General features: G+C 46.6%; 1 protein-coding gene across 4 annotated transcripts in view; it reads left to right on the top strand.

Annotated features, from left to right (window-relative positions):
* The window catches only part of add3a (adducin 3 (gamma) a), a 67,485-nt gene that overhangs the window by 12,548 nt on the left and 41,109 nt on the right, over positions 1-13,828 (top strand). Inside the window, exon 1 of one of the 4 annotated variants that reach the window (XM_068726762.1) lies at positions 5,691-6,097. The exons of the other annotated variants lie outside the window; for them this stretch is intronic. The gene's annotated coding sequence lies outside the window, so the exon portion shown is untranslated. Of the gene's footprint in view, positions 1-5,690; positions 6,098-13,828 lie in introns of those variants that run through there. 4 annotated transcript variants of the gene reach the window in all.

Below are 13,828 nucleotides of genomic sequence, written 5' to 3'. Positions count from 1 at the left end.
CACACACACACACACACACACACACACACACACACACTTGTATCCTTTTATTGTTCCATGTCCGTCTTCACACATTACTTTAAAATAGAGGTCCTCTGAGAACAGTATTGATTGTGCAATATAACAATGGGGTAGAGTAATGCTAAAGCAGAAATTAGAAATAAGAAGAAACATTTTTTTAATTGTGTGATTTGGTTGAATGTGTGAGGATGTTGGATGTTGTTTTTGCTCAAAATGCCTCAAAACAAAAGTGGGAGGGTCCGTTCAAGTGCAGTTCCATTTGCTAATAGTCTTGCTTCGCAGCCATTTTACCAAGCTGCAGTGTGTTCTGCTCTGAGATGTAACTCTGTCTGTATAGAGGAGAGGTGTAATCTGCATACACATCCCGCTTCCATGGCACTCGCTGCCATGGCGATGGCCTCAGTCAATCGTCAAATCAAATATTTGTCCAGAGAAGTAATGAAACGGGACCTTTTGCGTCAGGCTTTCTTTGGTCTTCATCTTTTGGCCGTTCTCTGAGGTTTTCTCATTGTTTCAGGAATGACTCTGTGTGCCGGAGCCCTTGAAGAAAAATATTGCTGCCTCAGGCCCAATGATTTGCCGTCCTGCTGGCCTTGATTTCCTCTCCCCAGGCAAATGTGCATTCATCTGAACTCAACACCACATGCCTGCTCTCGGGTCAGGGTTTTAAAGCAATATATTTGTGTTGCATTCGGACAGATTTTCTTAGTGTTCCATGTGAGTTATTGTACTTCTACCTTGGACATGTAGTTGGAAATACATTTAAAAAGTAGCGAAGAGAGGCTACGTTTCCCCCACGCTGAGGCCAAGGAGGCGAAGTATTGTCCCGGTGTCTCAATCAACCTCCGTGACCCAAGCACCTCTCCAGTTCCTCTCCTTATGTTTCCACTTTAGCAGGGTTGATAGACGCTTTGTGTGTGTGTGTGTGTGTGTGTGTGTGTGTGTGTGTGTGTGTGTGTGTGTGTGTGTGTGTGTGTGTGTGTGTGTGTGTTAGTGTGTGTGCGTGCTTGAGTGAGTGTGTTTTACATAGAGACAGGAAAGGGGGTGTCTTATCGTCCAAGAAATGGGTGTTACTCTTCTTTCTAACGTGTTATAAATCACTGGTTTAGTGTGTGTTTGTTTGTGTCTCTTTCTGTGTGTGTGTGTGTGTGTGTGTGTGTGTGTGTGCGTGTGTTAAATAGCCCTGCTAAACTGCCTGCGATTATGTCATACAGCATGAGTTCCAGCTGTCCGAGTCAGCTGCATTTAATTTAGCTTTAAAAAACGTCATCCTCAACCACAGTGTGTGTGTGTGTGAGAGAGAGAGACATTTGTGTGTGTGTGTGTGTGTGTGTGTGTGTGTGTGTGTGTGTGTGTGTGTGAGAGTGAAAACTGTACGTTTTAAATTAGTGCTTCATTGTTTGTATAAAAGTGAAGACAAACTGAATAAACTCTGTGGAGCGTCACCTGTCGGCCCTCAGAGCAGTCTCTGCTGTCATGTTCTGGCTGATGAAGACTCTTTGATGATTGTGATTTGGTTTTGATTGAACTCTACAATCCAGCTCTAAGTTAAAGCAAATGTATTTGGGCTGGGTCCCACTGAGGGGCTTTAGATGCGAGCTTTGACAAAGGACTGCACGCATTTTTTTAAATCTTAAATGCAAGGTTCACACACGCACGGGTCCAAACTCCCAACGATCCCGTGTCTTTGCACAAAGAACTCCAGTAATGCCGAATGGACTTTTACAGTCAAGGTTATTTTATTTAGCACAAACTGGGGTCTTTTGAAGTTTGATTCTCCCACGGGACAGCTGATCCTCAATTTCCTTCGGTCTTAACATTACATCTAGTGTTGTGCTGACATAGGCTGATTGACTTCTCTCCCGCGGACTGTTTAACTGTCGTGTTACTTAATCAGATTCTTGGAAAACCGGCTCCAATACAAGGAGGGTTGACGCTGTGTGGTTGAGTGGTTGTTTGATTTACTGAGGATCTTGCTGCACTTGATGTTGTATGGTGTACTCGCTATGTTCCTCTGGATGATAACACCAGTTAAAAGGCTACATGCCAATAGAAATGTCTGGCACTGCCTGGCCCTTCTCTTTGCCCAGCAGTTGTTAGATCCTTCTGACCCCGGTCGGCCTTCGACCACAAGGCTTTGAAGCTTGTAGATTGAAACCAATAACATTTTGAACACAAGTGAAGGAGTTCAAGCACCTCGGGGTCTTGTTCGCGAGTGAGGGAACAATGGAACGTGAGATTGGCCGGAGAATCGGAGCAGCTGGGGCGGTATTGCAGTCGCTCTACCGCACCGTTGTGACGAAAAGAGAGCTGAGGCGCAAGGCAAAGCTCTCTATCTCCCGGGCGATCTTCGTTCCTACCCTCACCTATGGTCAAGTGGACTGGTTCATGACCGAAAGAATTAGATCGCGGGTACAAGCAGCCAAAATGGGTTTCCTCAGGAGGGTGGCTGGCATCTCCCTTAGAGATAGGGTGAGAAGTTCGGTCGTCCGTGAGGGACTCGGAGTAGAGCCGCTGCTCCTTTGCGTGGAAAGGAGACAGTTGAGGTGGTTCGGGCATCTGGTGAGGATGCCACCTGGGCGCCTCCCTAGGGAGGTGTTCCAGGCACGACCAGCTGGGAGGAGACCCCGAGGGAGGCCCAGGACCAGGTGGAGGGACTATATCTCCAAACTGGTCCTGGGAGCGCCTCGGGATCCCCCAGTCAGAGCTGGCTGATGTGGCACCGGAAAAGGGAAGTTTGGGGTCCACCTGCTGGAGCTGTTGCCCCCGCGACCCGATCCCGGATAAGCGGTTGAAGATGAGATGAGAGATGAGACTTTTCCCAACACTTTTTATAGGCTGCTCTGGCCCGGGGTCAGAGTTCATGGGAGAGCTTTGCTCAACCTGTCTTCACCAGAGTGGCAGGCCATGCTGCCACGTTACCCTCTGTGCACTCGGCACTATAATTGGGTCTCACAGTTATTTCTAGAAGAAGAGAGAATTGAAATGCACCCGTAGGTGTGCGATCAACTGTTAATGTAACTTCTGACCTGCTAAATTGTACATGACAATCTGCCTACTTGGGATAAAAAAATAATTTCTTTCAAATTTAACACATTCTAAATGTGAATAAAATAAGTCATATTGTCTGTAAAGACGTGCTCAAGGTTCACTTAGTTACTGAATGCTGCAAGACGCTTTGAGTAAAAGTTTCCACCAGATGAAACGTTGGGCAAAATTCACCAAAACCACAAGATGACTCAGGCCTCGGGGGGACAAGACGCAACAGGACATTTCTCCCCCGCAGTTATGACCAACCTTTTACTTTCCATTACGCGTCAGTTCCTTTTTGATTTATTCCTATCTGCAAAATGCAGTGCTCTCATTTACCGTTTGAACTTTGAGCTGAGATGCCCGATGAGCATTTTTATCTGCAGAGATCTGCGCGTTGTTTGCGTCCGAGTACAGTTTCTGCTCAGTTTCCATTTTGTCAAGAAACAGCTTCCCTCCCTGTCTTGGCAGTGTTACTAGCAGACTGTTGCTGAGTCACAGGAGACTATCATGTGTCTTGCACCAGATCAGCTGGAGGAATTTCAGATTTTTTTTTTATTTACATAAGACTAAAGTCAGCCTTTCATTGGCGTTGGTTAGTAACGTTGATGCAAGCTATCCGAGTAAGAAACCACTCGGCATCAAAACTGAAGCCATTCTGTGGTACGTGGAGAAAAGCTGTTTGAAATATACTTCATGAGCTTTTTTTTAACGGCCCATTGATTCCCTCTATAAATGCAACGTAATGCGTGGTCTTTTCTCAACTCCCTGCGATAACGTCGAGTAAAGTAGAGACTTCTGTAATTCTACACTCGGCTTTGAAATAAGAGGGGAAGCCTGGACTCTGAGCTCTCGGAGCAAAGTGTGAATCACAATCAAAACGGCAGAACTTCTTGATAAATTGTCTGTTTGTTCCAGATCTCTGTGAAATGCGATGTGTGGCAGGTTGAGGACTTGTCAAAGGAAGAAAGGCTCACACCTGGTGGAGGATGTTGCGTTGCTCTACCTGGCCTCGTCACTTTCTACATGACTAGGAAACATACCGACCAACCGGCACGGACACATTTAGACGTCCCTGATATTCACTGCAAAACAATACAGAACCTTGTTTTCTAAAGCCCCAACAAAACGACGACTTCATCGTTCAGTGGGAAGTTCTTCTGTACTGGCTCTGGTGGTGAGGGGGCTGAACGCACAACCTCCCAATTTCCCCTAAAATCCCTTTCTCTTCCTTTTCTTTTTTTTTTCTTCTTACTATCATTTCTTTCCTCCATCCTTCTTAACCGAAAACCTGGAAGTCATTTACAAAGTCGGGATGGGGTCCAGCAGTGGATATGTGAGTAGGGCTCAGCGAGGAGGGACTGCCCACACCTCCCGTCAAGGGAATTGCATCAGAGTGAGGCTGAAGATCTCGATGCTGGAACCAGCTGTGGTTTGATGTTAAAACCAAGCCCAGTTACTACAGTCACAGTCTTTTTAACAATTAAAGTCTGGAACATACGTCAGTCGCATTTGGTGTATGAGGCTCATCATGTTGGGCCGCAGAGCGCCATCTAGTGTCATTTGACAAAGATGGTTATTTTTGCATCTAAATGCTCAAGAATTCACAAAAACGTCAAATAAAAAAAAATCATAATTTAAATGAGTAGTCACGTTTGAATATATTTTCAAACGTGACTACTCATTTAAATATATTTTTACTGTTAGCTAGCTATCGTTCCCTCGGATGCACTGACTCAACATGGATCAGTTTTGGAAGGAGGAAATATTTAAATCTGGCAGATTTAAATATTTATAATATTTTATAATGGCAGTGATGAGTGAAGGTTAGCAGAATATTTGTTTTGGTCATTACAGCTGACCTCATTGTTTCTCCTTTAGTCTTTCGTCTTTACACATTCAGAAGTGAGAATCCCTGTTGTGGGCTATGTAGGCATGGTGTCTGTCCCCCCCCCCCCCCCCAATACCTTGTCCGGGGTAAAGAATAACGGAATAAATTGTTGAGTCACTTTTGAGGGAATCGGATCCAAATCATCCGTCATCCAAGGTGCTCTCCAAAGGGAAAGAATAGAAACATTTCCATGTTTCACGTCTAACCTCTTGTCTCTGTGAATCCTGTTAATCTAGTCAGACTTCCCTTTGCGCTCGTCTCCTACGTCCGTCACACAAACTGGATTAGAGCCAGGAGATGGCTGGTTTTGTGCTCTGATTGTAGTTTCTCTTCCTGCTCTGCTTAATCAGGTTTACCGGAAAATCTGCTGATTTGATACGTTTCAGACTCTTTGCGGTTGTCTGCACCTTTTTTTGTTCTTCTTCTTCTGTGAGGGCGTTTTTTTAAAGTCAGAACGTACCTGTATTTATCACACTGTGACAGCTACAGGAGAAAAGGGCTGAAACGTTTTAACCGTTCAGATACACATACGGTGGTTCTCCTCAGCTCCCCTGATTGAAAGCTCTAACGTCACAACTTTGGGGGAGTTCTGCGGGTCCTCTCTCCGAGGCCTGCTAATCATTGTGGGCTTAAAGTTGGAGAACACAGCCCAGATTCCTCACGCATGACGGAGGACAGGGGTCCAACGAGGGGGGGGTGGGACAGGGGGGGGGGGGGGGGAGAGATACGCAATCTGCAAGCGAGTGAACGTCCCGAGCTTGCGCAAGACGGAGTGACGTATCAATTTCACGGGTCACGGGTCGCGATCGCGTACATGAAACGAGCAGAAATGCGCATTGAAGGAGTGGGCCGGGAGGTCAAACAAGCCACATGTACTGAAAAAGAGCAGTTACATGGAGGAAGAAGAGAGCAGGGAGCCTGAGTAGGTGGGAGGAGGTGTTATTAATCTCTGTTGTTTTCCCTTCGTATTGTCATTTCCTCTGCAGCTGGTCCCGGGTCGAGAGGGAAAGAAAAACACAACGGAGGAGATCAGAAATCTAAACAGTGGTCCTGCCAGCGGGCTGGGTGTTCCCCACCGCTGACACATCTGTAACACAACACTTAGACTGATTTCGTAACGTGCTGCTGATGAAGGCGAAGAGGGAGGCCATGCAGGTGAAAAATGCACAGATGTAATGCAGAGCAAAGAGTTCGAAACAAGTTCAAAACTGATATTTTGGTGATTAGAAATCATGTGAAAGGTTGGCTCAGGAGTCGGATCGCCGTCGTTTTTTTTTTAACGGACTGTTTACTTCTGAGCCGCGTGAACTCTTGTTTCGTCTTTGGTTTCTCTGTTTCTTAAATAGGCCTGGATATTTGGTGTGACATAGTAATTCCACAGATTTATTGCCCTGCCTTGGCTTCTTAACAGAGACCAATCCCATGTCTGCTCTCAGGTCAGGTCAGTGGAGTCCGACCTGACAGTCTGTGGGTCACGGCCCCATTAAAACACACTCCCAACGAGGCTGTTCCCACCTGACAGTGAGTTTCTACTGCACCTCCATACAAACATCTGCTCGTACACACCGGAGACTTTCCAGCGCTGGGGGAACAGCGATTTGTTTGGGATACCTGCTGCATGTCATGCTGTGATCAGAGCTCCTGCGTAGCCGATGCACACGCTGTTCGGTCTATATTAAGGCCCACGGTGTCATGGGTCACTCGGATGCAGTTGTTCCCTGCTGTGAGGCTGCATTGATCCCTGCTGAACAGGCCACTACGCGTTTAATGTGTACTTTATTGAGTCAGCGCAATGGGGCATTCATGGTCCCTGGTTATTATTGGTGCAAATGTATTGTGTGTGTGTGTGTGTGCAACCTGCATGTTACAGTAAATTTGACGTAGTGCTACCCACCGATCAAGCATTTTTGATAACTATTTTCTGCTGTTCTACTAATTAAATGCAGGTGAGACATTAAGATGTATGTTTTATTTAGGATTTTTAGCTCAGAGATTCGTCTATATGGCTTCTGGCTCGAGAAGCTCTTTGAAGCTGCTCGGCTCTTCAAAGGATCCTGCTTGGCTCAGCCTCACAAAGCTCGTCATCAGTGCCGCTAACGGCGGCTCGTCCAGAGTCCACTGTTCTTCCCGATGCTGCCTGGGGTTTGGCAGGTAAAGAAGTCAAAGTCATGGAAGTCATTAAAATTTCTCGGGAACATGTGGACCGCTTGTTTATTTTTCCGCCCAGGCAGGGGGGGGGGGGGCTGCCGGGACGCTGCACTGTCCGTCTCTCAGCGACAGGGAGAATGGACAGAGTGTGGTAGAGGAGGAGGACCTGGTGGAGGACGAAGGAGATGAAAGACAGATGAGGGGAGGAATGAGTGAAGCGGAGGAGAGATGGGTGGAGGGAAGAAGGAAGGGAAGGAGAGTGGAAGTGGATGAAAGCGGGAAAACGGAGGACGGAGGGATGAATGGAGTCAGAGGAGGGAGAGAGGCAGACGGATGCCAAGCAAAGGGTCGGACAAATGAGCGTCGAGGTTTTTAGCGATCCGTACAGGAAGCAGATTAGAGACGGATGGATTGTCGCAGCGGCTGGAGGCGAGAGAGAGGAGTTGAGGGAGGGAAGGACAGAAGTATAGAACTACATTTTGTCCAACTGTCAAGAGAAATTAAGACAGAAATGTCCCAACAATATAATAGAAGTTTACTATTTTGTTTATTGGTTTGGTTAAAGCAAAGCAGAGAGAAACATGAGCATCAACCTGTTAGCTGTTAGCTGTTAGCTGTTAGCGCTGTGATGTCGGCAGACAGCTGGTCACTGTGATCTCTGAGCAGGATGATGGGAATAAATTACCATATAAGTGTCTGATCAAGTGAGTTGTTCCAAATGTTTTAAGGTTGTTCCTCCACGATTTATTTTGGACTTTCAGATGTGAATAAGTCTTCTTCTCATGTGCTGCACATGTGTGTAAATATAAAATGTGAGCGGTGCGGGTTTGTTTCAAATCACCGACGCCTTATTACTGACGGAAGCAGCTAATCAGATCCTTTCCCCCTTTCCCCCACCGTCCTCTGTTAAAGCTATCCAGCAATAAGAGCTTGCTTTACATCGCCTCTCAACGAGCCATACATCTTCCTCGCCTTCATCTCAAATGTGGAAAGAACCCTTCATGCTCGTCTTTAAACACCAGATCCCAAAGAAGGCCTGCTGTGACAGTGGGCGTTTTTTTCTGATCGTTTAAACAGAGGGGATGACATGAAAGGGATATTAATGCGGCGTTACCCCGGGGAAACTAATCCTATAATATATAGGGGTTCACGTTTGTGTGTGTGTGTGTGTGTGTGGGGGGCGGGGGGGTAATCAGAAATGTCGGGTCTGTCTGTTTTATCCGAGTCAAGTCACCACCTCAACTCTAAAGCACCATTCTCCTGTTTCCTGTCTGCTGACGATATTCTGTTAACCCTCTGATCTGACAGACGGAAGGAAAAACCTACGGTGAGACAAAACTGCTGTGTATTTCTATCAGCTTTTATCCAATGACCAACATTAATGGATGAGGATATTATAAAGGCATCACGGGGGGGGGGATAAAGAGGGATGAGGATGGTGCTGTCAGCCAAGGAGCATGAGGAAGGGAGAGAGACAGACAGAAGGGAGTTGTGGAATTTCTCGGTGCATAGCTTCGGTATCGCCTTGCACGGCTCAAAAATGTATCCCAGCGATCCATCCCGCTGCCGATACTCCCCTCAACGTGGTCCAGGAGACAGATGTTTAAGCAACAGGCATCGGTGAGGTCACTCTCCACCTCCATCCCTCTTTTTTTTTTTTTCTTCTCTCTTTTCCTTTCTGCATTTTCCCTGTGTTTGATCATGATAATTGGAACCGACACCGCCATGAAGGCCCTGGAGGCGATCCTCGCATTTACCTGCCTGGCCGACAAATCGGTGGCTAATCGAGGCGTAACGCGAGACCCTGTGGCCTTTGACACAGGTCCAACTGTGGGATCCCACGTCTGTGAATTGGAATCATTACGTGGCATGTCTGAAAGCTGACGTGACATCAGTGCTTTGGGTCGGAAGCCTTCCAAAGATCGCTTTAGTAGATATGACAGCGGGAGATGGTAAGTTAAGGTTATTAGTAGAAGACGAATGCCAAGGGTTCGTTGGGGTTCTGGTGTCATGAGCATCTTTGGGGGAAAAACAAAAACTAATTTCCACTCCAAAGTTTATGAAGTCAAAGAGAATTGACTTGAAGCTTGGCCTTTAATAGAATGTCTTTCTTATTTTCACCAAAGGACTCCTGATGTATCTCAAAGTGTTGTCAGACGAGCGAGCTGAGCTGATGCACAGCGACACGCCGTAGTTCCGAGTAACCATTAGCCTGCGCGAGTTTTTGAAGGTTGTAAAGATAATCTCTCGTGCTCAACGATCTGTCATCGGTTTGCGTAATCCTTCCCTCGCCTGCTTTGAGATATCTTTAAGATGTCAGTCACTAGATCTTCGGTATGTTCCTCGTCAGCCTCAAGTTGACGGTGACGCGTGCAACGGCGGTACGGGCTGCAAGTCGGCTATGGAGGAAAAAGATCCTCCTGTCAAGATGCCAAATAGATAAGAGAGCAAGGCAGCGCTTAACGTTTTTTGTTTATTGAACAGCTCACTCTACAGACAAACCTCTCTCAGCCTGGATTTGGGGTTTTTACTGTTCGTCAACATCTTGGTGATTACTGAACCCAGAAAGTTTAAATCAAGCAACCCTTCCCTGAAACATACCTCCGTTTAATCTCTTCTAATTAAAAAAACATTTTCTTTTTAATTGCCACAAGTCTGAGAAATGCAATCAGCTTCTTAGGTTTCCCAAATCACGTCAGTATAGTCGGACTATTCAGAGGCAGCATTTAGCAGCTCTCAGTGTAAATCAACTTCAGCAGCCAGCCGTGCCGATTGTCAATTGCGTCAAAGTTTTCCTTCCTGATTGCATCACTGGGCCTCGGTCTCCGTGGCGACTCTGACTGATATTACACACTGGTAGCCAGGAGCAATAAATTGCCACGATGATAACGCTGCTTAAAGCAGCTCTTCCTGACTGGGAAGTGTGTGTGTGTGTGTGTGTGTGTGTGTGTGTGTGTGTGTGTGTGTGTGTGTGTGTGTGTGTGTGTGTTGTGTGTGTGTGTGTGTGTGTGTGTGTGTGTGTGCGCGCACTGGTGTGTGAGTGGGAATATGAAGTGTGTGTGAGGAAACAGCTGGACCTAGTTGTACAAACATACGCAAGAACACTCATAACAGTTGGTAATGAGGTCCTTTATACGTTTGTGCAGAAGTGTGTTTGGTACCTTTAAATAGTACCATGGTGCAGCGTGTCTTTTTTTACTCCGTTTATGCTTCCACAGTCTTTTTGAAATGCTCCTTGTTGATTGAGGCCATTTGTCTTTCTGCCACTTTTGTCTTTTTTTTTTTTTTGAAGGCATGAAAGTACAGTGATGCGACTGAAAAGATCACATGAATCTGCGTGAGATATCATGTGATCGTGGGATGGTTGAAATTGTCTCATTCAGCCTTAGATACTGACTGACTTATTATCATGTTTATAAGAATATTGTAATTTTATAGTATTTATGACAAAGTTTCCTTCAGTCTCTGAGTGTCCAGATGTAAATAGTTCTCTACTAGTCCCTCCTTCCATAGCACTTTCTTTAGCATACACTTCTTGTGCAGATCTGAGTTATTTCTATGTATTTCACCTGGTAGAGAGACAGAGAGAACATGCACTATGGTGAAAGGAAGCGAGGATGCAGATAGAGAAGGCAAAGGAGATCACTGGAGAGAGTAGAAAGAGTAGAGAGGCCTAGAGGAGGGATCTCCGAGGCCCCGGCTTTGAGTGTTTTCTCCTCGGTGGTCTAATTATCCACAGTCGCTGTGATCGTGGCGCAGGAGGGACGCTGATAATTTGCCTCATTCGGGTTCATGTGGAGCAGCTTTGCTGTAGAGGAGGTCACGACCGAAATCTCTGCTGCAGCACGAGCCCCGAATGTTGGAGAAGAATGTCCGACAGTCAAGGAAATGAAGTACACTTGCTCAGCGGTCCGAGCAATTGGGACACGGACAACTGCACGTGAATGCATGGACCACAAGGGACGCACACACACACACACACACACACACACACACACACACACACTGATACACTTGGTTTCAGCAGAAAGTTGTGACTTCTGGCTAAGTGCCACTGTCCCTCTGCTGGACCCCACATCCTGACAGGAAGCTTGTTCTTCCTTCTCTCTCACACACACACACACACACACACACACACACACACACACACACACACACTGCCCCAGAGGGAGAGAGGCACTGCAGCACTGCAGGCTTTGCATTTGGACAACCACAAAATAAGAGTAATAAGGAGACGGACCACAAATGGAGGGAAATGGATCCTAAATTACTCCAGGACCCCCTTAATAGAGACCACGGAACCCGTGTTGAGGGCCCGGCAAACCCAAAAGCACGTCTGCTATAATAAGTATCGTTATCCACTGGCTTTAAGCAGAACTAAGATGATAAGTGTTCCAGGATGACTTTGGGAAGCCGATTTAAAAAGAAGCTGGAAACCATTTGAATCATATTTACAGTGGTTTTTGCTACAGTGACGTAGAGGTGAACTGAGGGTGTGGTCGGTACAGCCTGACATCATCACTGTTGGGTGTGGTTACAGGTTCAATAGAGCAGACTTGAAAAGAGGACAGTGAAACAATGCTCCTCATCTCTGGGTCAAGGAACTTGAAGTGATGTCATTCTTCTGTTTTAAGGTTGCAACTGGCAATTATCTTTTGCATGAATTGTTTAGTACACAATGACAGAAAGCAGTATTTGTATTTAAAGAAATATTGGATGCTTGATGACAACGTGCCATGTTGCATCATTCATCTCAACGACACACACAATTGCACTTTTGACAGTTAGCACCAGCTAAACGGACATCTTTCCCCCCCTCAAAGCTGAAATTCTTCTATCTTCTGGCGTGTTTGCTGGACTCTCCGTGTGACAGTGAAGCTCAGTGAATGGATTGTTGACGAGGCGAGGAAGGACCCCGGGGGAGGAGGAGGGGGGGGGGGGGGGGGTGCAAGCAAGATGCCTGAACTCCTGCATGTCATCAGCATCAGTTGCGGCCACTTTCCTTCCCATGATGGATACTCTGTATGGATTTGTGTCGCAACCCCCGAGGCTCGAGCCTGACAGGCCCGGAAACACGCTCTTAAACACACACACACACACACACACACACACACACACACACATTCACACACACACACACACACACACGCTCTTGTTGGAGGCTGTTTTCCAGCCCGCTCTGACAGCGTGTCATTGAGCGGTCAGACGTGATAGAAAGGGTCAAAGCGCAGCACAGTGACAGTGACTCACTGACGAGAACTCTGCTTGTTTCCATTTCCTGTTGTGGGAGAGACATGCTGCGATTTCCTTTTCAAATGAAACAAGAACTCATCAAAGCCCCCCCCCCCCCCCCCCCCCCCAGGCCGATTTCCAATCTGTGGAGACCACCCATTTCATAGTTCACGTGGGGCCATGCTGCAGTCCTGCCCAGAGAGCAGCAGCAGCAGCTTTTGGGATTGCTCACCGCTGTCAGTGCTTATTTATTTATTTATTTATTGTTTCCTTGTCTCCTTAAACTTAGCTCCTTGGCATGCCCCACCTTAGTCGGTTAATCAGCTAAATGTCCGTTTTGATCCCGGTGGACCACTAACTCTATTGGTTAATCATCTTTTTTATGGGTAACAAGCTATTACGCTGCATTAGTGGTCGCCGGCATTACTGCTACATTTCACCGCTCACCCCGTTAGAAAGCACAGCAGCTTGACATTTATATGTAACGCATCATCGGTAGTTTGACACTTTATATCTTCCTTATGCATGCGACCATGAAGCAGTGAAAACACAGCTACGTTCACGTGCTGCTTTAGTGGAATCTATCCCACAACCTTTCAGCAGCGACAGCAGAGTTCCAGCTTTCCTCTCGGCAGGATGGACTCAAAATACAAAAAACACACAAAAGGAAAAATGTCAGAAGTCCAAGCGGTCAGAGGTTTGCTCTAAATGCCCGTGTCTTTTTTTTTTTTTAATGTGCGGATGTGGCCGTCGTGACTGACCTTGGAAGGCTGCTAAGCCTCAATGGCCGGACTTCACTTTGATACAAAGCTGCATGTCTGCTGTTGGTGTGTTCCCCTGGCTGTTTCTGGAGCTCCAAGGTGAATGAATAGGCCTTTTTGGAAAGGGGTGGAGGGGTGGGTGGGTGGGTGGGTGGTTGCCTTTGTGGTCACTGTGTACTCGGGTTGTGACCTGTGGGGTGGAACAACTTAAAAGGCCCCTGAGATTCTGATGGGATGAGATTAATTCACAATTCCTTGTGAAATGAAATATATCCTAGAGCCTCAACAAGAGTTTTTAGAAACTGAAGTTACCAAAGTTGAAGATGGATTTAGGAATATAAATGCAAAGTTTAGACTAAAGGTTCAAAACGGTTCAGGACCTTCATGGGCAGTAAGTGATATTTCTTCTGTTTTGAATGTCTCTGCTGTGAATGAGACACAGAGCGAGTATGAAGTGAAGCACATGGATCTGCAGTGTGATGTCCCTCGCTGCCGCATTCATCTCCGTCTCGCTTTCTGTCTTACTGTCAAGTCTGTGTTTTGTGCCTCGTTGTCTCCGTTTCTCCCTCTTTTCTGCCCGGGGTGGGGTCGCCACATGCACGGACTGTTTGTTTGGAGTCGCTATAGTAACTCATTAGAGCGTGTGACTGTGTGTGTGTGTGTGTGTGTGTGTGTGTGTGTGTGTGTGTGTGTGTAGTGTGTGAGTGTGTGATGGGGCTGCAGTTCTGCTTCATGCGTAATGACC

The sequence above is a fragment of the Cebidichthys violaceus genome, unplaced genomic scaffold (assembly GCF_023349555.1).
Source record: "Cebidichthys violaceus isolate CVI_PGR_0920_01 unplaced genomic scaffold, fCebVio1.0.p SCAF_4, whole genome shotgun sequence".
In the NCBI taxonomy this organism is placed as follows: Eukaryota; Metazoa; Chordata; class Actinopteri; order Perciformes; family Stichaeidae; genus Cebidichthys; species Cebidichthys violaceus.
Note: the sequence above shows the minus strand (reverse complement) of the source record. Positions and strands in the feature narration are given on the sequence as shown.